The 24207-nt window shown below is 43.2% G+C and overlaps 1 protein-coding gene across 4 annotated transcripts in view; it reads left to right on the top strand.

Moving 5' to 3' along the window:
• CLPTM1 (CLPTM1 regulator of GABA type A receptor forward trafficking) overlaps positions 1 to 24207 on the top strand; it is a 1743979-nt gene that overhangs the window by 277231 nt on the left and 1442541 nt on the right. The gene's annotated exons all lie outside the window — the stretch shown is intronic.

The raw sequence follows: 24207 nt of genomic DNA, 5'->3' as shown, positions 1-24207 counted from the left end.
GTCCCCTCTTATACTTTCATTACTGTGTGGTTTCCTACTTCACCCTTCTTCTGAGCTGTATTTGCTTCAGGGTATGGGGTTTGTTGTATGTTACTTTTTTGTTTTACTATTGGCCTTAATTTTTGGGCACCTGACATCTGGGGCAAGAAAAACTGGAGAACATGGCATCGGCTGGCAGCTTTGTACTCCTAGCACTCTGACGTCAGGGAGCATGACTGAAAAGCTGACGCCGGACCCAGACTTTGGGATTCTGGCCGACCAAGGACTGCCTGCCAGCAGGAAGAACCCTGCAGTGATGACTGCAACAGTGAAGACACTCTTAACATCTACATTTATGGTAAGTGTACACAACTGTACTTTTCACAATTTGCTGTTTTTCTGTTTATTTTTAAGTGCTGGGACTCTCTGTAATGGGTCCACATTCCTAATAGGGAGCCACTGTAACGTGTGACACAGTCAAGGAGGTTGGAATGCCAAACTTTACTGGGTAGAAAACTCTTTCAAAAGGTTGCTGTCAAGTCCTTATTCACGTTTCCAGCTTAAAAGCTAATATTTGTAGCTTTTGTATGTTAAAGTAAATGCTGGGTTTTGTTGATATTGTGTTAGCCTTTATTCTCCTTCATTCTACTTTAAATTCAGGTTCTGAACAGCATACCTGCCAGTTTCTCTGATGTAGGCTTCTGAAAATATTTCAACATTTGGAGAAGAGTTGCTTAAGAGAGGCCGCTATAGCAGGAGCTTGTTGATCATCTGATTGACTTGTCTGACTGCTGCAAGGTCAATACAGTTCCAGTGGAAGTAATTTATATTAACAGTGTATGTGCTGATAGTTCAGAGATGTGCAAAACATTATTTATACTGACACTACATAAATCTATGTGTTGTGTATGAATCTTGTCATTTGATCTAAACTCAACATATCGAAGCACAACTGATTTAAACACACCTAACACAGCATAATGCAAAATGAATTGAGTAAAAATGTTTTTGCGATGGGGCCTGCACCCCCCTATTAAATTATAACTCCACAGTAGCACTACAGTGGAAGAAAGGGAAACTGTGAAAGTGCACCATCAGCTCACACAAAGCAAACTGCAGTAGTACTTATTTTAAAAAAAAAACTAATAGTATTGATCATAAGTTATAAACTTTCCTTAATGTCAGGGTTGTAACTGGTAAAATATATACTGTACAATATCATTAGATCAGTTGTGATTAGATAAAGTGATAGATCACTTGAATATGACACATATCGTGTGTGTGTGTGTGCATGCATGTGTAGATAGATATATACGTGGGATTGTTTTTTGCTCATTGCTATTCACCTTCTTTGAAAAAGATACAGCCACTTACTGTGGTAATACCAAACTCATTCAGTATGCTCACAAAATAGCGTTTAGTTTATCACAAAGATGGCTTACAGGGCCATGGACTGCATCTTATTACTAGTAAAACAAATTCATACTATTCATGACTACAACTTTCCAGCACACCATCAATACAGTTTTGACACTGCTGTAATACCACAGCCTAGGCCCAATTTTAAGATTCATTCCCTTAAGTTTCCAGTCAAAGAAGTTAGTCTGAGCTTCTCAACTGTTTATTGGCAATAAAATTAAGATTGCTATACATGTAAGCATTTCAGTAACTTCTGCAACTCAAAGGCTCAGGCACATTTGTGGGTTGGACCATTTTTGTCAGATTTTGTTAAATTGTGTACAGGTGTTTTGCTCCTCCTTCCAGCCTGTCTGTTGCCAGACTAGTACCGTCTTTGCATCATAAAAAGGGACCAGTATATACAGTATGATAGCTGATTTTGCTCTGGACTGTCGTATTAAGTTTTTCATTGCTTGTCCTTGAAATTATCCTGTCAACAAAGGAAAACAATGAAAATAAATTGAAACGGTGAGTTGTCAGTCTTCTAATATTTGTTCAGGTTTAGTTTGCACACTAGTTAGTATACTTAAATGAGTGCCTCTCATTATACTGTATCGTCAGGAAACGGTGAACTTGGAACATCTACTGGAAGAGTTTGTAGATACCTGTATAACAAAAAAATAAAGTTAGCATAGTGATTCTAAGTTTATTGGTAAATGATGGCATAATCTTTCATACAATTCAAGATACATGTGTGAAGTTAAAATTCAAAAAATGTAACTAAAAGTTATTCATGATATGTTACTTGCTGAAACAAGAACTTGCATATCTTTTTAATTAGAAGTGTCGTAACTCATTTGTGCCAATATGAAAGGTGAATTATTAGACCCCCACCCCCAAATAAGTATATTTCCTTAGATAGTAAACGCAACAGTGGCTTTGTGAGACTTGTTACCGGTGAACTTTGGGTGAGCTGACTGAAGCTCAAGACTGTCCAAAATATGCCACATATAGGAAGTCAGCACCATTCACCAGCAAAAACCGTAGATTACAAAAGTGTTATTTCCACAGCTGTAAAAGAAGCCAAGGACAGGAGGACAAACCACTTTCAATTAAGCCATCCAACTACCGATCTTCCGAAAAAATGTAAGGATAAAGACAGAGACAGACCGCATAGGTCCAAAACTGCAGACGATGCTTCCGTTAAGCTAGTCGCCAGTCCGCCGGTACTCAGTGAGGTGCTTTTGCAGCCCCTGATACCCGCTACTTCAGATTTGCAGGCCTCTACTGAGACCCATTCGGAGTCCAGTATGCCGTGAGATGCTTCTTCGACTATGGAACCTGCAGATGTCTCTACCTTGGATGGGTCTGGAGCCACTGTGCAGGCACCGGCTTTTGAGGGTGTATTCAGGCCTACAGACTTGCATTTTAAACCAATGCCATCTTCTTCATCCAGGCCTAAAACTCGTACCACGCCTAGAAAACAGACGTCCAAACCACATGCTCAGGCCCATATGCCTAAAAAACAAATGCTTAGAATGGCTGAAACCTTATTTACCTTAATTAGAGGAAGCTAGCCTTCCCCCTCTAAGAGATCTAGAACTGATTTTCTTTCTGATTCTTCTGACCAGGAATCTGATATTTCTGTTCCTTTTGATTGCCAGGATTGACCTTATCTACCTATGAGGATTCTGATGCAGAGGATTCCATTCCCTCTGCTTCCCCTGCAGAAGATTTTTCTTTTGGTGAAACCTTGCACACTCTTAGGGAGCATTTCCGCAGGGAAAGCCAGGATTTACTCCCAAATCAGTGGGCGGAGGCCCAACAGCAGGTTCTCTCTCTACTAAGTATCAGGGCTATTCAACCTGTCCGAGCAGAACAAAGGGGACAAGGTTTTTATTCAAGACTTTTCCTGGTACCCAAAAAAGACCACTCCTGGCATCCTATCCTGGACCTCTCTATTCTAAACACCTTTCTGGTAATCCCAAAATTCAAAATGCTAACACTTCAACAGCTGCTTCCTATGCTAGGCAAAGATGCCTTATTGGCAACTTTAGACTTAAAGGAAGCTTACCTGCACATTCCAATAAGGGAATCTTGCAGGAAATACCTACGCTTCAGGGCAGGCTCCATGCACTATCAGTTCTCTGCACTTCCCTTTGGCTTATCTACTGCGCCCAGGGTATTCACAAAGTGTCTAGCCATTGCATTTTGCAGGCAGAGAAATATTCAAATATATACCCATACTTGGACGATTGTCTGATTCAGGCAGAAAGCCAGGACTTGCTATTAAAACATCTGGCATTCGTAAAGAAACTTCTAACCTCACTGGGGTACACCATAAACGAAAATAAATCTCACCTAGTACCCTCCCAGCAGATTGTATTCCTGTGAGCAAGCTTGAACACAACTTCCCAGATGGCTTTCCTCACTCCAGAGAAACAAGTTTATTTGATAACCTACTTCAAACTATTGGCCACAAAGACCCAGCTATCTGCAAGGAAAATTCTGCAAGCCCTGGGGTTCATGGCTTCTTGCATTCTACTAATTCCATGTGCAAGACTGCATATGAGGAAACTACAATGGTATCTAAAAAGCCTATGGTGTCAACATTCTCAGGACCTGGAATCAAGAATTCCTAGCATTCCTTGTATAAAGACAGAGTTCCTTTGGTGGGCAGAGGCCTGCTACCACAACAAGGGGCTCTCTTTCGCTCTATCCCCTGCCACCCAAACCCTGACAGATGCATCAGACTATGCATGGGGGGCTCATTTGGCAGTGCAGTGCAGTCAGGACAAATGGAACCCAAGACAGATGCACCTGCATATCAGCCAAAAAGAAATGTTGGCTGTACAGAATTCCCTGACGGCCTTCAAAGACCGCATTCTTCCAGGACAACTATTGGTAAAGACAGACAACCCCACAGTTATGTGGTACATAAAAAAGCAGGGTGGAACCCACTCGTACCCTCTGCAGACTAGCCATGACTCTGTGGAACACAGCCTTGAGCTACCAAGTGCACCTACAAGCTCAGTTCCTGCCAGGTAAGCTAAATTCACTGGCAGACGACCTAAGCAGAAATCTCATGGACCCACACGAATGGAAACTGGAACCAAAAATATTCAACCTCTTGAACAAATGGGGGACTCAAAAGATGGACCTTTTTGCCTCCCCTCAGAACTACCAGTTGGACAAATTCTGCACAAGGGCGTCCCACAGTCAAGCTTGGAAAGTGGATGCCCTGTCCTTTACCTAATAAAGCTTCTCGGTTTATGCCTTTCCCCCTCTGCCTCTCCTCTCGAAGGTTCTGCAAAAGATCAAACAGGACAAGCCAAGGACAATACTGATTGCACCAGACTGGCCACGCCAGCACTGGTACCCCCTCTTGCGCAGTATGACACTGCTGGAACCATGGCACCTGCCTCATACCCCTTGGTACCCCCTCTTGCGCAGTATGACACTGCTGGAACCATGGCACCTGCCTCATACCCCTTCCCTGCTGTCCCAGCAGGTGGGCCAAATTCTGCACCCTCAGCTTCAAACCCTGAACCTTGCAGCCTGGCTAATTCATTGAGCTCTCCAATAGCATCCCTCAGTAAGCAGGTGCTAGATGTCATTCTGGAGGCAAGGAGGCCTAGTACTAGAAAATCGTATACTGAAAAGTGGAAAAGATACTGTTCTTGGAGCCACACTCAGGGGATGGGCACAGTGGTGCCCAGCTTACCTCATATTCTTCAGTACTTAACAGAAATGCTCCACAAGGGCCTATCCTTCTCGTCAATTAAAGTTCATGCCTCTGCCATTTCAGCACATTATAATACTGAGCCACCCCTCTTCTCTCATCCCCTGCTAAAGCAGTTCCTTAGAGGGGCCAAAAATTTAAGACCCCCCCCCCAGGAGAGCCCCTGCTTCAGCCGTTGGACCTTAACTTTGTATTGGAAAAGCTCACTCTCCCTTCCTTTGAGCCAGCTGCAACTGCAGAGTTGAAATTCCTTTCCTGGAAAACAGCCTTCCTTCTAGCCATCACTTCAGTAAGAAGAGTGTCTGAATTACAGGCCCTCATGGCAGTGGAACCCTTCATTATCTTCCATGCAGACAGTGTTTCCTTCAGGCCAATTCTTCCTTTACACCCAAGGTGCTGTCTAGTGTGGCCCTAAATCAGTCTATTCATTTGCCTACTTCTTTTCCCCTAATCCACAAAGCAAAGGAGAATGAATACTGCACTCTCTGTATGTGCACAGACAACTTAGATTTTATTTGGGCAGGACTAAGCCTCTCAGTAAATCTGAACAGCTGCTAGTTGGCTTTGCTGCAGGGGCAGAGGGGAAGGCCATTTCAAAGGAAGTCATTTCTAAATGGATAGCCCATTGCATTCATTTCTGCTACAAGCACCATGAAAAACCTACCCCACAGGGGGTAAGATCACATTCCACCAGGGCTGCATCTACCTCTACACCCTTTCTCAGAGGAGTCCCTACCAGGGACATCCTAGAAGCTGCTACCTGGAGCTCTGTACATACCTTCACCAAGCATTACCACATGCCTATTTTTTTCTAAATCCAGAGCTGGTTTTGCCACTGCAGTCTTGCAGGGCTTAATAGCTGGCCCTAATGCTCTCTAACTTCCTCCTCCCTTTCTTAGCTGGGAATCAACCCAAATGTGATGACTGCAACAATGAAACATGAAGAACATAGTACAGTTGTGTACACTTTAAATGTAGATGTTCGAGTGTATTCACTGTTGCAGTCCTGGTTACCCTCCCTCTAGCCCCCTGACTTCTCTTGGCTCTACCTTTCCTTCTTGTATGGTATATTTAAGTTTTCTGGTGTATTTGCTTTTTGATGGAGGTGTACCATAACATACAATTGCTTCCCATTGTGGGGTCACCTCATGTCTCAGCAGGAGAACCAAATTCTGCACCCTCCACTCCCAACATTGAAACTTGCAGCTTGGCTAATCACTTAAATTCACCCTTAGCATCCCTCAGCAAACCTGTGATGGATGTCATTTTGGAGGTGAGAAGACCTAGTACTAGAAACTCTTATGCTGACAAATGGAAAATATTCTGTGCCTGGAATCAATCTCAAGGGATGAGCACAGCAGCACCCAGTTTACCTCAGATTTTACAATACTTAACTGACATTCTTCACAAGGGCCTGTCTTTTTCCTCCATTAAAATCCACGCCTCAACCATTTCAGCTCATAACAACACAGGACCTCCCCTCTTCTCTCATCTTCTGCTCAAGCAGTATCTCAGAGGGGCCAAAAACTTGAGACCGCCCAGGAGAGCTCCAATCCCTGCCTAGGACCTTCATTTTGTATTGGAAAAACTCACTGTACCTCCTTTCAAGCCAGCTGTACTGCACACTTAAAATGTCTTTCTTGGAAAACATCCTTACTTTTAGCAATCACTTCAGATAGAAGGATATCTGAATTACAGGCCCTTATGGCAGCGGAGCCTTTCATCATCTTTCATGTGGACAGGTTGTCACTCAGGACCAATCCATCCTTCATGCCCAAGGTAGTATCCAGTGTGGCTCTTAAAGTTGCCAAATGAATGGACTGATTCTTTCCCAATCCACAGAACAAGGGGGAGTGGATTCTGCATTCAATGGATGTGCAAAGACAACTTAGATTCTATTTGGACAGGACTAAATCTTGAAGAAAATCTGAACTGCGGGTGGCATTTGCTGCAGGGGCAGAGGGGAAGGCTATTTCAAAACAAACCATTTCTAAATGGATAAGCCATTGCATTAATTTGTGCTATAAGCACCATGGAAAACCTATCCCCCAGGATTTCAGATCTCATTCCACCAGGGCTGCATCTATTTCCGCAGCCTTTCTCAGAGGTGTTCCTACCAGGGATATTCTAGAAGCTGTTAACCTGGAGTTCGCCTCACACTTTCACTAAGCATCATCACTTAACAATTTTCTCTAAATCTAGAGCTGGCTATGCCACTGCTGTTTTGCAGGGCCTTATAGCTGGTCCTAATGCTGTATAAATCCATCCTCCCAACCATAGCTTTGGGAATCTACCCAAATGTAATGACTGCAACAGTGAAACACAAAGAAACATAGTACAGTTGTGTACACTTAGTATAAATGTAGATGTTAGAGTGTATTCACTGTTGCAGTCCTGGTTACCCTCCCTCCAACCCCCTGTTTTTCTCTTTCTATACCCCTACTTTCTTTTACTATGCTTAAAAGCCTTGTTGGTGTATTTGCTTTTGGTTGGAGGTATATTTTTGTGTTTTTAATTTTATTTTGCTCCCCATTTGGGGGCACCTGACATCTGGGGCAAGAAAAACTGATGTAATGGCGTTGGCTGCATGTTTTATACCCCTGACGACCTGATGTCATGGAAGAGGGGACAGCAACCGATGCAGGACCAAGACTTTGTTAATCAGGCCGACTGAGGGCAACCTGCCAGCAGATTACCCAAATGTAATGACTGCAGCAGTGAATACACTTGAACATCTACATTTATGGTAAGTGTACACAACTGTACATTTTATTGAAAGCCCTCAAACAAAAAAAAACCCGCACATCCCAATACACCCATAAAACCTGTTAACGTAATGCTAGCACACAAAACTATGTACATCTTACATATTGAAGTTTACCCTCATACTAAGAACAATTTGTTCTAGACTGCCAGCTACACTTACATACTTAGGTTAACCTAAAAGGAAAGTTGTGTACGCTGAGGTGCATATACAGCCTGTGCTTCTACTAAGTGCTGTTTGGTTTTGTCATATCTTTATTGCTCTCCCAGATTGGGAAACACTTGAATGCTTTTAGAAAACACGATCTGTTATAGGTTGAAAGAAAGCCATTGAAAGACACAAGTGTTCTGTTTTCATTGCTCTTTACCAGATTGTCTTCATGGAGACTTGAGAACCAGATACATAGTTGCTTCTACAAGCACTCTTTTGTTTGCTAGAGAATCTTCATTTTTATTTATTTGCTTTCTTTTAAAACTTATTAGATTAAGCCAAGGGCCTTAATCCAGTCATTTCCCTATGTAACACTGAACACAGTACATCAATTTTTCTTGTATAAACAACAAACTTTCCCATCAATGATGAGAGCGTAGACAAGTGTTCTTTCTTACCTTTAATCAGTGTTAAGAACTTCATTAGAAATGTACAAAAACACAAAATACCTATAATATATAAGATGGAGACAAGAGCAGCAATTAGTCAACCAATGCCAAAATAAGAAAAAAAAAACATTGTATGTATTTAAAATGACCTATAGTATTCAGGTAAAAACAGTGATAAAAACTTGTAGCCAATCAACCTGTTTACAGATGCTAATTACCGAGTACTGTGACCCTGTGATACAAAGTAAATAATTAATGGTAGGAGACCAGCTTGAACTGTGTAAGGGTAATTAGTGATGCTTCCATTTTAAAGCACATTTTAAGTTAATACTTTCATTGAGTCCTGGGTTGGATTACGCATTTAATTCAAGCTGCCACTTAAGTTTGCAAAATTCTAGTAACGAGTCTGTATCTCCAAAAAAACACCTGGACTTGTTCTGATACAAAAAAATTAAATCCTGAAAAGTTGTGCAGTGTCTACTGTGTCTGCCTAAGGCATTTTTATCATCTTGTTTCCGAACAGCCGCATTATGTTCTTTAATTCAGCTGGAAAGTTTCCTGGTTGATTTTCCAACATAGAAACCAGGGCAAGTATTGCAGACAACTGCGTACACTACAAAAGAGCTGTTGTAATAGAAGTGTTTTTCAAAGGTGATTTTCTTGTGTCTGTGTGAACAAAAATACCTTTCTCTCTAGTATGCAATTACAAAGCCATACACACTTTTTACAGGAAAACATGGCTGAGGGAGAAGCGGTTTTGATCTGAAGGTGTTAAAAGGAAAGAGGTGTCTGAGTTCTCAAAGAAATTCCTTAAAAGTTTAGTTTTCTTTTGTGAAAAAAGTGGTCGTTCTCCTAAAGAATGAACCAACTCCCTGTTATTGTTTATTAAGGACCAGTTTTTGTGCATCACTTGTCTGATAGATAAGAAGTCCCTGCAAATAGGGAGCAGGAAACTTATGTGTTAGTCCAAATTTGGTTCTTGAGATGATTGGGCGTTTGAAATGTGGGTTTGGTTCTGTTCAAACATTTGAATTAGTACAGTGAAGGGTAGGTTTTGAGCAAAAGATTGGTCAACTGACTCCTGGTGTGCTTGCCTTCAGTAATATTGTAAATTGATAGGGTATCCTGGGTAAGGGCTTGGTTCTGTTCACCCACCTAATAAGGTCCAGTAGAGGTTTGGTTTTGAGTAGCTTGTTGATTGGCTAATGGATTAAAACCATGAGAAATAATTGGTGTATATTTTGTGCAACGAGAACGCAGCACATTTGCGAAGGTAGTGTGCAACAGCCTTGCTGGGTAGTCATTAAAAATTGTGATTCCGTTTGGAAAACCTCATCCCTGATTAATAAGTCTTGATACCCATATAAACTGGCCTCTAATTTTGTTCGCTTTCATAAAGTGTGGATGCAAACTGTTATAGTCTAGGTAATTATTTCGGAAAGTGTCTTTCTGGTAAATATTAGACTCAGCACTGAGTATTGTTATCCATGCTATTTCTGACCAGACCTTTCTTTTTACATTGCAGTGTTTACATGTCATTAAAACTGAACTTTAGTTTCCCCATTACACTCTTAAATAACTGAAAAAAAGCTTTACTTTATAGCATGCAGATTATATTGTGCATTTATAAACTATTAAAAATAAAATTGTTTTATTTTCAGTTAACTCTTTCCTTCCTCTTCTCCCCATTTAAATGTTCTTCCAAACATTGATGGCATAAAATAGGGCATATGCTTTACAGTCCTCTACAAGTTCAACAAAATAAAAAAAATGCAATATTTCCAAGATTTCTTGTTCTGTCATGTTTCACAAATATAATTAATGCTTTGTAATCTCACATTTATTTGTCAATTTCCAAGTTGCTAGTTTTATTCCTGTTGATCTCCATCTCCTAAATCCAGTGTCGTCTTAATTTCCAGCGTATTCCTGGTTCATCTAGTCAAACCCTGTGCTTTTTCTGTGTCACTAGCATTTTCCTGTGAAGTATTGGAAAAGGTTTCACTGGCATGGTCTATCTGTGATCTTTATTACCAGAAGAACAAGAAGCAGAAAATCCTGTTAAATAATTCACCTTTTGTTGGACAATATTTTGTATTTCCTCCTTAGCATGCTCTGCATAAAAAAAAATGAACGTTCAATCTCGCCGTTCATTCTTTACTGATGGGTTCGGAGACTATCCGTCTGCTCCAATATGGCCAGTTGCAAAGCTCAAGGTCTTCAAATAGCTAAAGGCCAAGTCCCTATCCCATGATGCACCTGGAATTACCCCATATTTAGTTTGCCGCTGCAATAGGTAGGAGGTTCTGCTTTAGCTCGGGCCAATAAAACTGTTTTTCTTCTTACTACTTATTGATATTACCATATTTAGATAGTTAGCTTAGTTTCTTAAAGCTCTTATAGCTTTATAGTATGTTACTGTATTTTAGTTCCTTCCGTTAGTGTGCTTAAAATTTTTTCTAGTTGGCCTCTTGTTTTAGGCCTAGTTCAAACTCCTTGCTAGTTAATAATAGTTTGCTTAGCCAGTGACGTTTTGTCCCCAATTTTGCTAAAATATTATTTAGTGTGTAGTGTTTCTGTGTGAAGTGTGCTTAGCCTTCAGTTATTTTAGGAAAGGCTTAAATTTATAATTACTGTTAAGTTTTGTAGGTAACAGTAATTTTGTCTGACTGCATATTTCTTAGGATTTGACAGTGTATTATATCTTAGTAGCTATCCCTTCTTTTTGTATTGCCTGCTCTTATTGGATGTTTAGACAGTTGTAACAATAAAGGCTTTTCCTGTCACATTTATATTTACATTTGCATTTGTGTGTGTGTGTGTGTGTGTGTGTGTGTGTGTGTGTGTGTGTGTGTGTGACTTAGCTTGATTTTATTAAGGCTTTTGATTGCAAATTAGTATTTAGAGTTGTTTTGTGTGACAGTAATTCTTTTCCAAGATTTCCAATGGCTGACCAAGACAAAACCCCCCAAGTCTGGTTTTAAGAAATGCCTAAAGTGTGGCCAAAAGATGTCTGTAACAGAAAGCCACGTAAATTCTGTATACTGTTTAGGAGCACTGCATTTGCAAGACAGTTGTGCTATTTGTCATTCCTTCTCCTCAAGGGTCCTTCAGGAAATGAAGAGAAAACTCCTCGACAGAGGGTTGTTGAAACCTTCGTTTCAAGAAGCTTTGAGTGACCAAGATGGATCCATCAAGTCCTCAAAGTCTTCTAAGACCTCGGACCCTAAGAAATCTAAAAAATCCTCAACTTCGGTTCCACTGCCATCAGAACCTACAGTCTTTTCCTTTCGGAGCCGGTCCCCAGTATTGGAACCGGTGTCCGAAACTCCTAAGAGTCCATTACTTCAGTCGGTTCCACCTTTGGTGCACTCCTCTCGGACCTCTCTCAGCCTGTCAGTTCTGGATGTGTATCGTGTGGTGCAGAAGCTGTTATTGGCACCGGCCTTGGCAAAAATGTTATTGGCTTTGACCCAAATGGCTTCAGAGCTGAAGACCCTTGCACCAGCTCAAACTATTCCTCCTCCGAGACATGCTGGTCCTTCGGAGCTGGAGGAGTCAGACCTGATGTTAGTAGAACCTCTGAGCTGACGCCTGCTCCAATGTCTTCGGCTCCGTGCACTCTGGCGTCCTCTGTGCCGATCGAGGACTCTAGGAGCAGACCCACTCTGGTCGGGCCGGGATGATAGTCGGACCGACTTGTCTGTTCCAACTCTGCCTCTCGGGGCTTCGGCTCAGATGAGCTCTGCTCCTACCTCGGGTTCTGAGCCCACTGTCCCGGTGCCAGCGGTGTCAATGGTTTCTTCAGATCTGTCTGTTCCCTCGCATCTGAGCAGAGGTGCTTTCGATGCCTTGAAGAGTGTCGTGTCTCCTCAGACATCCTCGACCTCAGGTCTGCCTTCCTCCTCCCCTAAAGTGCCTGTGTCTGCTTCTGCCTCGCACATTCTAAGCGTAGAGACCCAGAGCCTCAGGAAGCCCCATTGTGTGACCCCTGCTCTTCCAAGACCTCAACCGAAGCTCCCACTGATGAGGTTCCCAGGAAGAGATTGTGTAAGAGGAAACATCTAGACACCTCACACTAGTCTCTAACATCAGATACGGACTTAGATGAGTCAGAAGGGTCCCCACGGTCCCCCTCTGTGGATATCTCATTCGCAGAGATACTTGAAATCCTTGGGCAGAGGGGTGACTGGCCATCCAAAAATCCTACTGAGGATGAGGAAGTTCTCCTGAAAGCTTTTGGGTCTCAGCCCTCCACCTCAGTGAGCTGATGCAGCTGGTCTCACGAAGGGAAGTGGGAGTCACTGGATACTATGGAGCCTGTCCCTGGGAAGCCTAATCAATTTATCTCTGCCCCCCTTGACAAGTCATTTTTAACAAAAGGTGTTCCAGTTGATGCCATGGTAGAAATGTCTGAGACTTCCTCGTCTATCCATCCTCCTAACAGAGACTCCAGGATTATGGATAATTTAGTTCAGCGACCTTTGCTCTTCATTCGCTCAACTATTTAACCCATTTTACCAGGTTACAAAGAGATCTCCTTAAGGTGCTAGGAGATGCTCTTCAGGGTACAGTAGCTGCAGGAGCTTCTGACAAAGTTGCTGCCCAGCTTGCTACCCTCAATTCTATAGTCAACTCATCCATGTGCCTCATCTCTTATGCAGCTGAGGGAATGAGTAGGGCAGCAGATACAGGAGTTGCTCTTGGGCAACACTCCTGGATGCGCTTGTGTTCCTTTGCAGAGCCCTTCAAGTCATCCTTCGTGAACACTCCCTTTGATGGCTCGTCCCTTTTTGGGCCAAAAGTGAAGAAAAACTTAACCAGGTGTGAACAGGATGGAAAGACACTGTCTGCCATCGGGGTCTTTTTTCCCACCCCTACCCTAAAGGTCAAAGGGGAGGAAAAATGTGGTTCCGAAAAGCCCAAGGAGCTTTTCAGGACACACGTGGTGAACCATTCCAGAGGCAGAGGAGGGGGCAATAATGGAAGATGCCCTCATGGCAGAGGGGGTTCGCAACACAAGGGCGACAGAGATCATTTCTCTGGGAAGCCCTACCAGTGCTCCTGAAAGGAGGCCCGACTGTCCTGCTCTGGAGGCAGTCGGGGGTCGCTTATCTTTGTATTCAGACGCCTGGCTCAAAATAACAAAAGACAGCTGGGTACAAAGTATCATTTCCAGAGGATACTTCATCCCATTTACCACACCCCATCCACTCATACGAAAAATCCCAGACGTTCCACCCAGTTACAGGGAACAGGCAACAATAGATGTCCATTCGTTGCGATCAAAGAGAGTCATCCAACCAGTCCCAGCAGACCAGACAGGATCCGGAACATACTCAAGATTCTTTTTGGTTCCAAAAAAGACGGGGGACTGGAGACCCATAATGGACCTCAGCAGACTGAACAAATATGTAAAGAAAGAGAAGTTCCGGATGGTTGCACTTCAGTCTATATTGCACTTCAGTCTATACTCCCCTTCTTAGGGAAAGACAGTTGGATGTGCTCTGTAGATCTCAAGGATGCATACTACCACATCATCTGTGCTTCCGGCTGAGAGTCGGTCATTACCAGTTTTGAGCCCTGCCCTTTGGTCTCACTACAGCCCCCAGAGTGTTCACCAAATGCATGGCAGTGGTCACGGCTCACCTGAGGCGTCTAAGATTCCATGTGTTTCCATACCTAGACGATTGACTCCTTTCTGCCACCACCAGGCATCAACTCATTCAAGCCAGGGAGTCCACTCTGTCACTCAGCACTCAACTGGGCGTTACAATAAACTCAGGAAAATCTGCCTTGTCACCATCGCAGCATATCATTTTTATCTGGGCAGAGTTGGACACCACCACCACACTAAGGCTTCCAATAGAAAGAGTCTTTCTTTCTTCTTTCATCAGCATGTCAGTGTTCTGATATCAAAAGACAGAGCACCAGCATCAGAAGTTCTGAAATTAGGCGTGATGGCAGCAGCAATTCTGGCTGTACCACTAGCTAGTGTGCACATGTGGATACTACAATGGCTGCTGTTCACTCATTGGTCTTACCAAGAGCTCCCCATGACTCGCACTATAATGATCACAAATTCTTGCAAAAAGGACCTTCAGTGGTAGTTGACCTCACTTCATGTCATGATAGGACACCCATTTGTGCTACCCCTCCAGCAGCCACAGTGACCACGACGTGTCGCTGATAGGGTAGGGGTGAGAGCATTTTCAGGGAAAGACTGCCCAAGGCACATGGACCGATCAAGAGACACATCTGCATATCAATGTCCTGGAGATGAGAGCAGTACTTTTGGCATTGCTGTACTTTCAGGACTGTCTTCCTCTGGATACGATTGCGATCAGACAGACAACATGTCGGTGGTCTGGTATTTGAACAAACGAGGAGGAACCAGGTCTTACCCTCTTTGTCACGAGGCTCTCAGAGTTTGGCAGTGGGCTGTTTCCCCAGCACTTTCTGTTGGCAACGCACATCCCGGGGAAATCCAGTGTGATATCAGACAAGCTGAGCAGGGAAGTCATGTTGCCCCACAAGTGGTCCCTCAGGAAAGAAATAGCAGACAGGATATTCTGCAGGTGGGGCCAGCCTTGCTGCAACCTTTTTGCCAGTCACATGAACATGAAATGCAGAAGCTACTTTGCCCTGATTCCCCCTCCGGGAGAAGCTCCAAGGGACACACTTGTACACGATTGGTCTCCTCTATTCATTTCCACCAATCCCGTTGATACCCAAGGTTCTACAGAAAGCAAAAGCCTTGGGAAAGACCATCATTCTAATAGTCCCTCATTGGCCTCGTCAGATTTGGTTCACCTTCTTTCGACTTCATCTTTTGGAGGACCCTCGGATTCTGGACCCAGTTCCAGACCTTCTGACGCACTCTGGGATCTTCATCCCTCTCTGCAGTCCTTGAAGCTGACAGCTTGGCTGCTCCAATTCCCATCATAGCCAGATTCCATGACCTCTCCAATGAGACAAAACAGATCCTTTTATCTTTTACTAAATCTTCTACTGGGAAGCTATATCTTAGTAAATGGAAAAAATGTTCTATATGGGCCTCTAAAAATAATATTGATTCTTACCAAGCCCTTATAGCCTCCATTTTAGAGTTCTTGACTATGATTTTTAACAAAGGAGCTGCAGCAGCAACAGTCAGTGTTCAATTGGCTGCTATTTCTAATTTTCATCTTGGATTTGAAGGGTTGAATATCATGTCTCACACATTATCCAAAGCCATTCTCAAAGGAACTTTTCATATTAAACCACCTGTGAAATCTCCCTATTCTCCATGGAATCTAAATTTTATGCTTTCCTGCATAATTCTTCCGCCTTTTGAACCAGCTTCCTCTTGTGACCTCAAATTTTTGTCATGGAAGGCCATCTTTTTGGTAGCTATTACTTCTGCCCGCAGAGTGTCAGAGCTTCAGGCTTTATCCATCAAGCCTCCCTGTTTGATATTCCTTGCTGACAGAGTCTCACTTAGAACAAACTCCTCATTCTTGCCCAAAGTTTGCACTGAAACAAATCTCAACCAAATTATTGATTTGCCAGTCTTCTTCCTCAACCATTCAAACAATTTAGAGTATATGCTGCACAAACTTGATGTTCACAGACGGCTCAGATTTTATTTGGATAGAACAAAAGATTTCAGAAAATCAGACCAGCTTTTTGTTTCATTTTCAGACTCCAGGAAGGGTAGACCAGTGGCTAAAGCAACTGTCTAAATGGTTATCTGTATCACATTTGCCTATTCAACTGCCAATATGCCTTTGCAGTATAAGATTAAAGCTCACTCAACCAGAGCAGTTTCTACACAATCTGCTTTTTCTGCCAGACTTCCCATTGATAACATTTGTGCAGCAGCCACTTGGTCAAAACCTCATACCTTTATCACTCATTACAAAGTTGACAAGGCCTCCAAGGATAGGGCCTACTTTGGATCCACAGTCCTGAGAAATATATTCCCGTGAGCCACCCAAGGTTGATGGTGCTTGGGGCGCTACCCATCTGTAAAGAATGAACAACTTCACATAAAGAAGTTATGTACTTACAGTAATGTTCCATATGCGTGGTTCATCTTGCCTTCATTCTTGCATCCCTCCCTCGTACCCCCTCCTGGGCTGTTAGATGACCGAAATGCTGGATCCATCCTGGTTGCTCAATCCTTCTATATTTTTTCTCTTGGGAGTGAACGAATGACATATGGTATAATAAGCAGCAAACAAGATCTGAGGTAATTCCAGGTGCATCATGGGATAGGGACTTGGCCTTGAGCTATTGAAGACCTCAAGCTTTGCAATTGGCTGTATCAGAGCCGAGGGATCTGCTCTGAACCCATCAGCAAAGAATGAAGGTGAGATGAACAACTCACATGGAACGTTATGGTAAGTACATAACTTATCTTTTTGTCCCTCCAGGAAAGATTATTCTGATAATAGGTGGGTACAGCAGCTTGAATCTGCTTCTCAACATTCCCTGATTTAGTGTAATAAATTCACTCCTGTTCTGCCTGGTGTACAGTGAGTAATCATTTTCCGCAAATGCTCTGCTGTCTCCAACTTTTAGTATTTTGGTCTTCTGCTACAGTTTTGTCAGAATCAACTCCTCCTGCAGGTAGGATTGCATCTTGACTATTAAAGGTTTAGGTTGCTTTTTCATGGCAAGGGTTTGGAGCATACACACAATGTTGTCTTTCTATTAACACCTCCTGCTGAGAAATACCAGTCCAGCTGCTTATTTGTGCTTTCATAAAATTAATAGTCTGTTCCTTCCAGCTTTTCTGGTACAGCAGAAAATCTCAGGTTTTCCCTACTTGCTCTGTCCTCTAATTCTGTTATTTTTTGAAACGTCTCTTCTTGAGCAGCTAGATTTTTCTTTATTTCAACATCTGATTTTTGCAGTTTTATCACCTCATCTAAATATCAAAAGCTTCCTCTATTTTTTCTAGCCTCTTGTTGTTTGTGTCAATATACTTCTTCAGTGTTTAATTTATTTTAATCAGCTCTGGGTACATGTGGCTTATTTTTTGGTCATGACTTGCCCCAAAGCTGGAGCTTGTACTGCTTTTTGCTAAATGGCTGCAGAATTCTTCCTAGTCATTGTTTTTCCTCACCTTTTATAGTTTCATAGGATGTTACTTGGCTGTTGACCCAGGGGTCTTTACAAGCCTAGCTGTTAAATACCAATGTAATACTAGATGAAAGATCTCGTCTATGCCCAACATTTTTTGTAGCAAGGACTACCCATGTCCAGGAAAGAAGCAGGGGCAATCTCTGGCAGAAATTTACGATTTCCCATCCAGTTGTCCAGGTTGCACTTAAACAGGGTCATGGAGGTGCTCTGCTTGATATGGATTGGAAGCCTATTCCAGAGGAGTGGCAACCTCTGAGAAATATGCATGTCTTTCCAGCAGGTCCTGTTTATGTCACAGGCTAGATTGAGGTCCCTGGTACAGGTGACTGTAGTCCCATTTGACTTACGGATGTGCAGGATTTCCATTAGATTTGGGTCAGAGATAACCCTGTAAGCCAGTCATAAGTCACTTCTAAGTAGTCTATATGCTACTGAGTACATTGACAGCGACTTCAGTCTGTATAAGACATGCGCTGGAGAGACTGAATTTTCTTAGTTAGTCTCTGATGTGTCTCAAGTTGCTGCAGATGTCTGGTACAGTACATACCAAAGGGTGCATTATATTCAATAATAGGCCTGATGAGGGACGTGTACAGAGAGTTGTAATCTGTTTTGCTGTTGAGGAGATGCCTTTGCTAATCAGGTGAGTGATGTAGAATGCCTTCCTCACCACAGTAGACACATGGTGGTCAAAGCTGAGGTCACAGTCAACTTGTGTTCCCACGTCTTTCGCTAATGAATTGGTACTTAATGTTATTGCTTGTTTTATAATGAGCAGGGACATTGTTTTTACTAAAGGGAATGATGATGCATTTTTTAGCATTTAGTTTAAGACCCTGGCTTTGGCACTAATCATTGGTCTGTGTAAGCCCCTTTTGAAGTACGCTGACATCATTAGGGGATTCAGTCATCACTCCTAATTTGCAGTCATTCACAGTCTTAGTTAGCCACAGCCCCTTTGTTTTTGCCCTGGACCTTCTGAGAGGTGTATGCCAAAGAGGAGGTGGCCCAGCACTTACCCTTCTGGAACCCCACTGGTGACAGGTCTGCTGGTAGAGGTAAAGTCTCCCACTTTGGCTGAGTGTTGTCGATCTGTGAGCCAGTTTGCAACCCACCTGACAACATAGGGGTTGATATTCAACTGGGTTAGTTTGTCAATGATGCTCGAATGTGGAATGGTGTCAGAGGACTTTGCCATGTCAAGATAGGCTGTGTGCACGGCTTTGCTCTTATCTATGGCTCTGGTAATGTTCTCGTAGAAGTCCACCCAGTTTAGCAGGCATGAACTACCCTTGAGAAAACCGAACTGGGATGGATCCAGGGTTTGGCGGTCACCTATATTCTTGAGTCCATGATGATTTGTCATATTGCCTTACAGATGAGGCTGGTTAAACTTATGGGTCTATAGTTACCCAGATCTGTTGCCGAGCAGCCCCTGTGGAAGGGGATAACATCGCTGTTTCCCATTCACTGGGGAGAAAGCCAGTACTCAGGCTGTGGTTGAATAGAGTGCCTAATGGAGTAGCTAGCTCCTGTCTTAGAACATTAAGAAAGCAGCCTGGAATGCCATCTGGTCCCATGGAGGCTGTGTTCTTAGCCTCGCAGAAAACATTGATGACTTGCTCATTGGGGATGCAGGGAGGAGGAGATGAAAACATGGTTTGTAGTATGCTTAATGATTGGTGGGGGTGAAATTTTTGGCAAACCTGTCTGCTACCAGGTTTGCAATTTCTACAGGGTCAGTGTGTCTGATGCCATTCGCAGTTAGTTCAGCACACGTCTGAGTCCTACCTTTTAGGTTGCAGATGTAGCTGAAGAAAGCCTTGTGGTTGTCCTTGGCTGTAGTTGTTGAATTTTTGTCATAGTTGCTCTCTGAGGATTTTAGGAGTTGTCTTATTTGCTTGTTTAGACCAAGGTGGGTGCTCTTCTGGTTCTGGGATCCCACTTTTGTATTTTTAGACGGTAGCTTCTTTCACTTATTGTATAATTTATTAATGCTAGATGTCCACCAGGATGATTTGTTTTTTTTTAAGGATCTTTCTTTAATCTTATCAGGTACGGCAGTATCTATCCATTTGTTTAGACATTTGTACAGGGTATCAATGTACACCTTAGTATAGCCATCAAGTCCATCTGTGGAAACTGGAGCTTGGAATTCGATTACACCTTCCCTTAGGAGGGTATAGTTAGCTTTGGTTAAGTTTTTTAGCCTGACTTCTCCTTTGAGAAGGTCTGGTGTTGTTGCTACTTCAAAAATGACTGATTTATGATCAGATTAACCAGTGCCTTGAGACGTTGCATCAGCCAGTCATATTGGTGAGGACCAGGTCTAAAATATTTGAGCCTCTTGTGGGGTGGTGCACTATTTGTTCCCGGGTGTTTGATTTAACAAAGTCCAGGAACTTTTGTGCGAGTGAGTTTGTGCTTGTACAAGTTTACCAGTTAATGGAAGGATAGTTTGTTACCCATGACTAGGGTGTTAGGTTGTACCTTAACTGCCCAAAGTAGGTCTAAGTAAGCTGTGTGGGCATCTTGGTTCATGGAAGGAGACCTGTAACTGACAATGACCTGAAGGGGGATGTTCTTCGTGTTTCACTGTTGCAGTCATCATATTTGGATTATCGGCTTGCAGTAGCTCTCTGTCGGCCTGATTATCAAAGTCTTGGGTCCTGCGTCGGTTGCGGTCTCATATTCCCTGACGTCAGGTAGTCAGGGGTATAAAGCATGCAGCAGATGCCATTACATCAGTCTTTCTTGCCATGCGGTGCCCAAAGCAGAAGCAGTTCGCAAGTGCCGGTCAGCCGACTCCTGAAATTTTCGAGTTTCAAAACCGAAGTCTTCAGTTAAAGCTAAGTACCCCATTGGGGAAACTTTTTCTTGCTCTAAACCGATGTCAGTAAAAGTCAGCAATTGTATTTCTTGTGGAAAGCAAATACCTCGTAAAGATTTCCATTCGTACTGTATTCCTTGCCTAGGCCCTGACCACGACGTACCTCGCTGTCTGTTTTGTGCCTTATTTAAGCAACGAACTATTCGTCGTGTGTGTATTTACACTTCTAAATATTTTGGTACACTGTTCAATTATCCAGATATGTCTTTGGTAAGCTACCGACATTCTGAAAAAATGCAAAGATAAAGACAAAGAGAGGCTGCCTTGGTCCAAAGCTGCCAACGACGCTTCTAAGATAGTCAACAGTTCGCCGGTACTCAGTGAGGCGCATTCGCACCCTCTAATACCCGCTACTTCAGGTTTGCAGGCCTCTACTGAGACCCTTTCGGAGTCAGGTATGCCGTGAGATACTTCAACTATGGAATCTGCGGATGTCTCTACCTTGGATGGGTCCGGAGCTGCTGTGCAGGCACCAACTTCTAAGGGTGTATTCAGGACTACAGACTTGCATATTAAACCAACGCCATCTTCTTCTTCAAGTCCTAAAACTCGAACAATGCCTAGAAAACTGATGCCCAGACTGCATGGTTAGGCCCCTATGCCTATAAAACAAATGATAAGAATGGCTGAAGACCTTATTACTTTAATCAGGGGAAGCCAACCTTCCCCTTCTAAGAGACCTAGGACTGAATTTGCTTATGATGCTTCTGACCAGGATTCTGAAATTTGTTTCCTCTGATGACCAGGATTTACCCTTATCTACCTATGAGGATTCTGATGCAGAGGACTGTATTCCCTCTGCTTCCCACCCAGAGGATTTCTCTTTTGGTGAAACCTTGCATACTCTTAGGGAGCATTTTCGCTGGGAAAGCCAGGATTACTCTGATTCTAAAAAGATACTTGGGGATTTCTTACTCCTGCCCCAATACAGGCCTTTAGCTATCTCTCCTGTACTAGACATTGTTGATGATGCCTTTTCGGAATCTAGCTTGGCCCCTGACTCTCTACCTCCTGCTCCCAGAAAACCTGATAGATATTACAGGGTTCCTGACTCTCACAAGTTCCTTTTTAAAAATCCTGCTGCGGATCCTGAGACCATTTCACAGGGACCCAAGGGCATTAAGGCTACTACTGCCAAAAATCCCACCCCCTCTGATAGAGATTCCAGGGCACTGGATAGATGAGGTAAGAAGGTATACACTTCTGCAACCTTGGCCATTAGGGCCTTAAACTGCCAATTTCATATGTTAAAGTATCAGCAGCATATTATTGGATTGCTTAAATAGTAAATGATGTTGATTCCTGACTGTGCTGAAAATAAGGATTTACCGAATTTAATGCATTCTGCTGAACAGGTTGGAAAACATACTTTGCAATGTGGTTTTGATTCACTAGCTGCATCTTGCAGGGCTGCTGTCACTGGGTCTGTACTTAGAAGTCATGCTTGGCTTAAGGAGCAATCTTTGCCAGATCATGTTAAAGCTAAATTGCTGGATGCTCCCTTAAATCAGGACTGCCTGTTTGGCAACAAAGCAGAAGTTGTTCTTAAAAAGACGGAGGAAAAAGCTAAATCTATGCAAACTGTTAAAGATTTCCTACAAGTACAGCCTCCAAGATTTAGTAGGCATTGGCCCTCTAAGAATTGGTCCTTTCTTGCCTCTTCTAGGCCTTCTAAGTCCAAACCCAGAACCAGCAGAACACCCAGGCTTCAGTCCCAGGGTACGCACAGGACTAAGCAGTGGAGGGCTCCCACTTCCAAATCAGGGAGTAGTAAGACTCCCCCCCGCCCCCCCCATGGTAAGCTGTCTCAATGACTTAACTTTAAAACTTCCAAGCGCTTCTCAATTGACTGCTCCTTTAGGGGGAAAGATTGCTCTGCAGGCAAAAAACTGGGAACTCATTACCCAGGACAAATGGGTTTTAAATATAGTTTCCCAAGGATACAGATTTCATTCCACACTTGACCAACCCCAAACGGTTGGCCAGATCTACCCCCAAATCAGTGGGCAGAGGCTCAAAAGCAAGTACTCTCTCTCAAGCATAAAGGCTATTCAAACTGTACCAGAAGAGGAAAAGGGACAATGTTTCTACTCAAGACTTTTTCTGGTTCCCAGAAAAGACAACTCATGGCGTCCTATCCTGGACCTTTCTATCCTAAACACCTTTTTGTTGATCCCAAAATTCAAGATGCTAACTCTTCACCAGTTGCTTCCTATGCTAGGCAAGGATGCCTGGTTGGCAACACCGGATTTAAAGGAAGCCTACCTGCACATCCTAATCAGGGAATCTTGCAGAAGATACCTACACTTCAAAGCAGGCTACATGCACTATCAGTTCTCTGCACTGCCCTTTGGCTTATCTACTGCACCCAGAGTATTCACAAAGTGCCTAGCTCCAGTCATTGCATTTTGCATGCAAATAAATATTCAAATATACCCATACCTGGATGATTGTCTAATTCAGGCAGAAAGCCAGGACATACTTTTGAATCATCTGGCATTTGTACAAAAGGTGCCAACTTGTCTGAGGTGCACCATAAACTAAAAGAAATCACATCTTGTACCCTGTCAACAAATTATATTCCTGGGAACAAGATTGAACACAACTTCCCAGGTGGCTTTCCTCACGCCAGAGAAACAAATTCATTTGACAACTTACTTCATACTAATGGCCACAAAAAACCTGCTTTCTGCAAGGCAAATATTGCAAGCCTTTGGGGTTCATGGCCTCCTGCATTCTACTAATTCCATATGCAAGACTGCATATGAAGAAACTACAATAGTATCTAAAAAGCCTATGGTGTCAACATTCTCAGGATCTAAAAGCAATGATTCCTATCATACCTTGCCTAGTTAATTCCTTTGGTGGGCAGAGGCCTGCCACCAAAACAAGGGACTACCATTCACTCTACCCCCTGCCGCCCAAACCCTAACAACAGATGCATTAGACTATGCATGGGGGGCTTACCTGGCAGGGAAGTGCATTCAGGGCAAATGGAACCCAAGTCAAATGCACCTGCAGGTCAATCAGAAAGAAATGTTAGCTGTACAGAATGCTCTGACAGCCTTCAAGGACCACATTCTTCCAGGACAATTAATGGTAAAGACGGACAACACCACTGTTATGTGGTACATAAACAAGCAGGGGGGTACCCATTCTTACCCTTTCTGCAGACTAGCCATGGTTCTGTGGAACACAGCCTTGAGTTACCAAGTGCATCTACAGGCTCAATTCCTGCCAGGAAAACTAAATACACTGGCAGACGAACTAAGCAGAAATCTCATGGACCCACACAAGTGGAAACTGGAACCAAAGACTTTCAACATGTTTATAAACAAATGAGGGAGCCCAGATATAGACCCGTTTGCCTTCCCCCAGAACTACCAATTGGACAAATTCTGCACAAGGACTACCCACAAACAAGCTTGGAAAGTGGATGCTCTGTCCTTCAGCTGGAAAAATCTATCTGTTTATGCCTTTCCTCTTCTGCCTGTCCTATCCAAAGTACTACTAAAGATCAAACAGATCAAACCAAGGATGATACTGATGGCACCAGACTGGCCACGCCAACACTGGTACCCCCTATTGTGCAGTGTGTCACTGCTGGCTCCATGGCACCTGCCTCAGACCACTACCCTGCTGTCACAGCAGGAGAGCCAGATTGTGCACCCTCAGCTTCAAACCCTGAACCTGGCAACCTGGCTAA

The sequence above is a fragment of the Protopterus annectens genome, chromosome 1.part0 (assembly GCF_019279795.1).
Source record: "Protopterus annectens isolate FY-2018-M chromosome 1.part0, PAN1.0, whole genome shotgun sequence".
Taxonomy (NCBI): domain Eukaryota; kingdom Metazoa; phylum Chordata; order Ceratodontiformes; family Protopteridae; genus Protopterus; species Protopterus annectens.
This window is presented reverse-complemented; position numbering and strand designations above follow the sequence as displayed.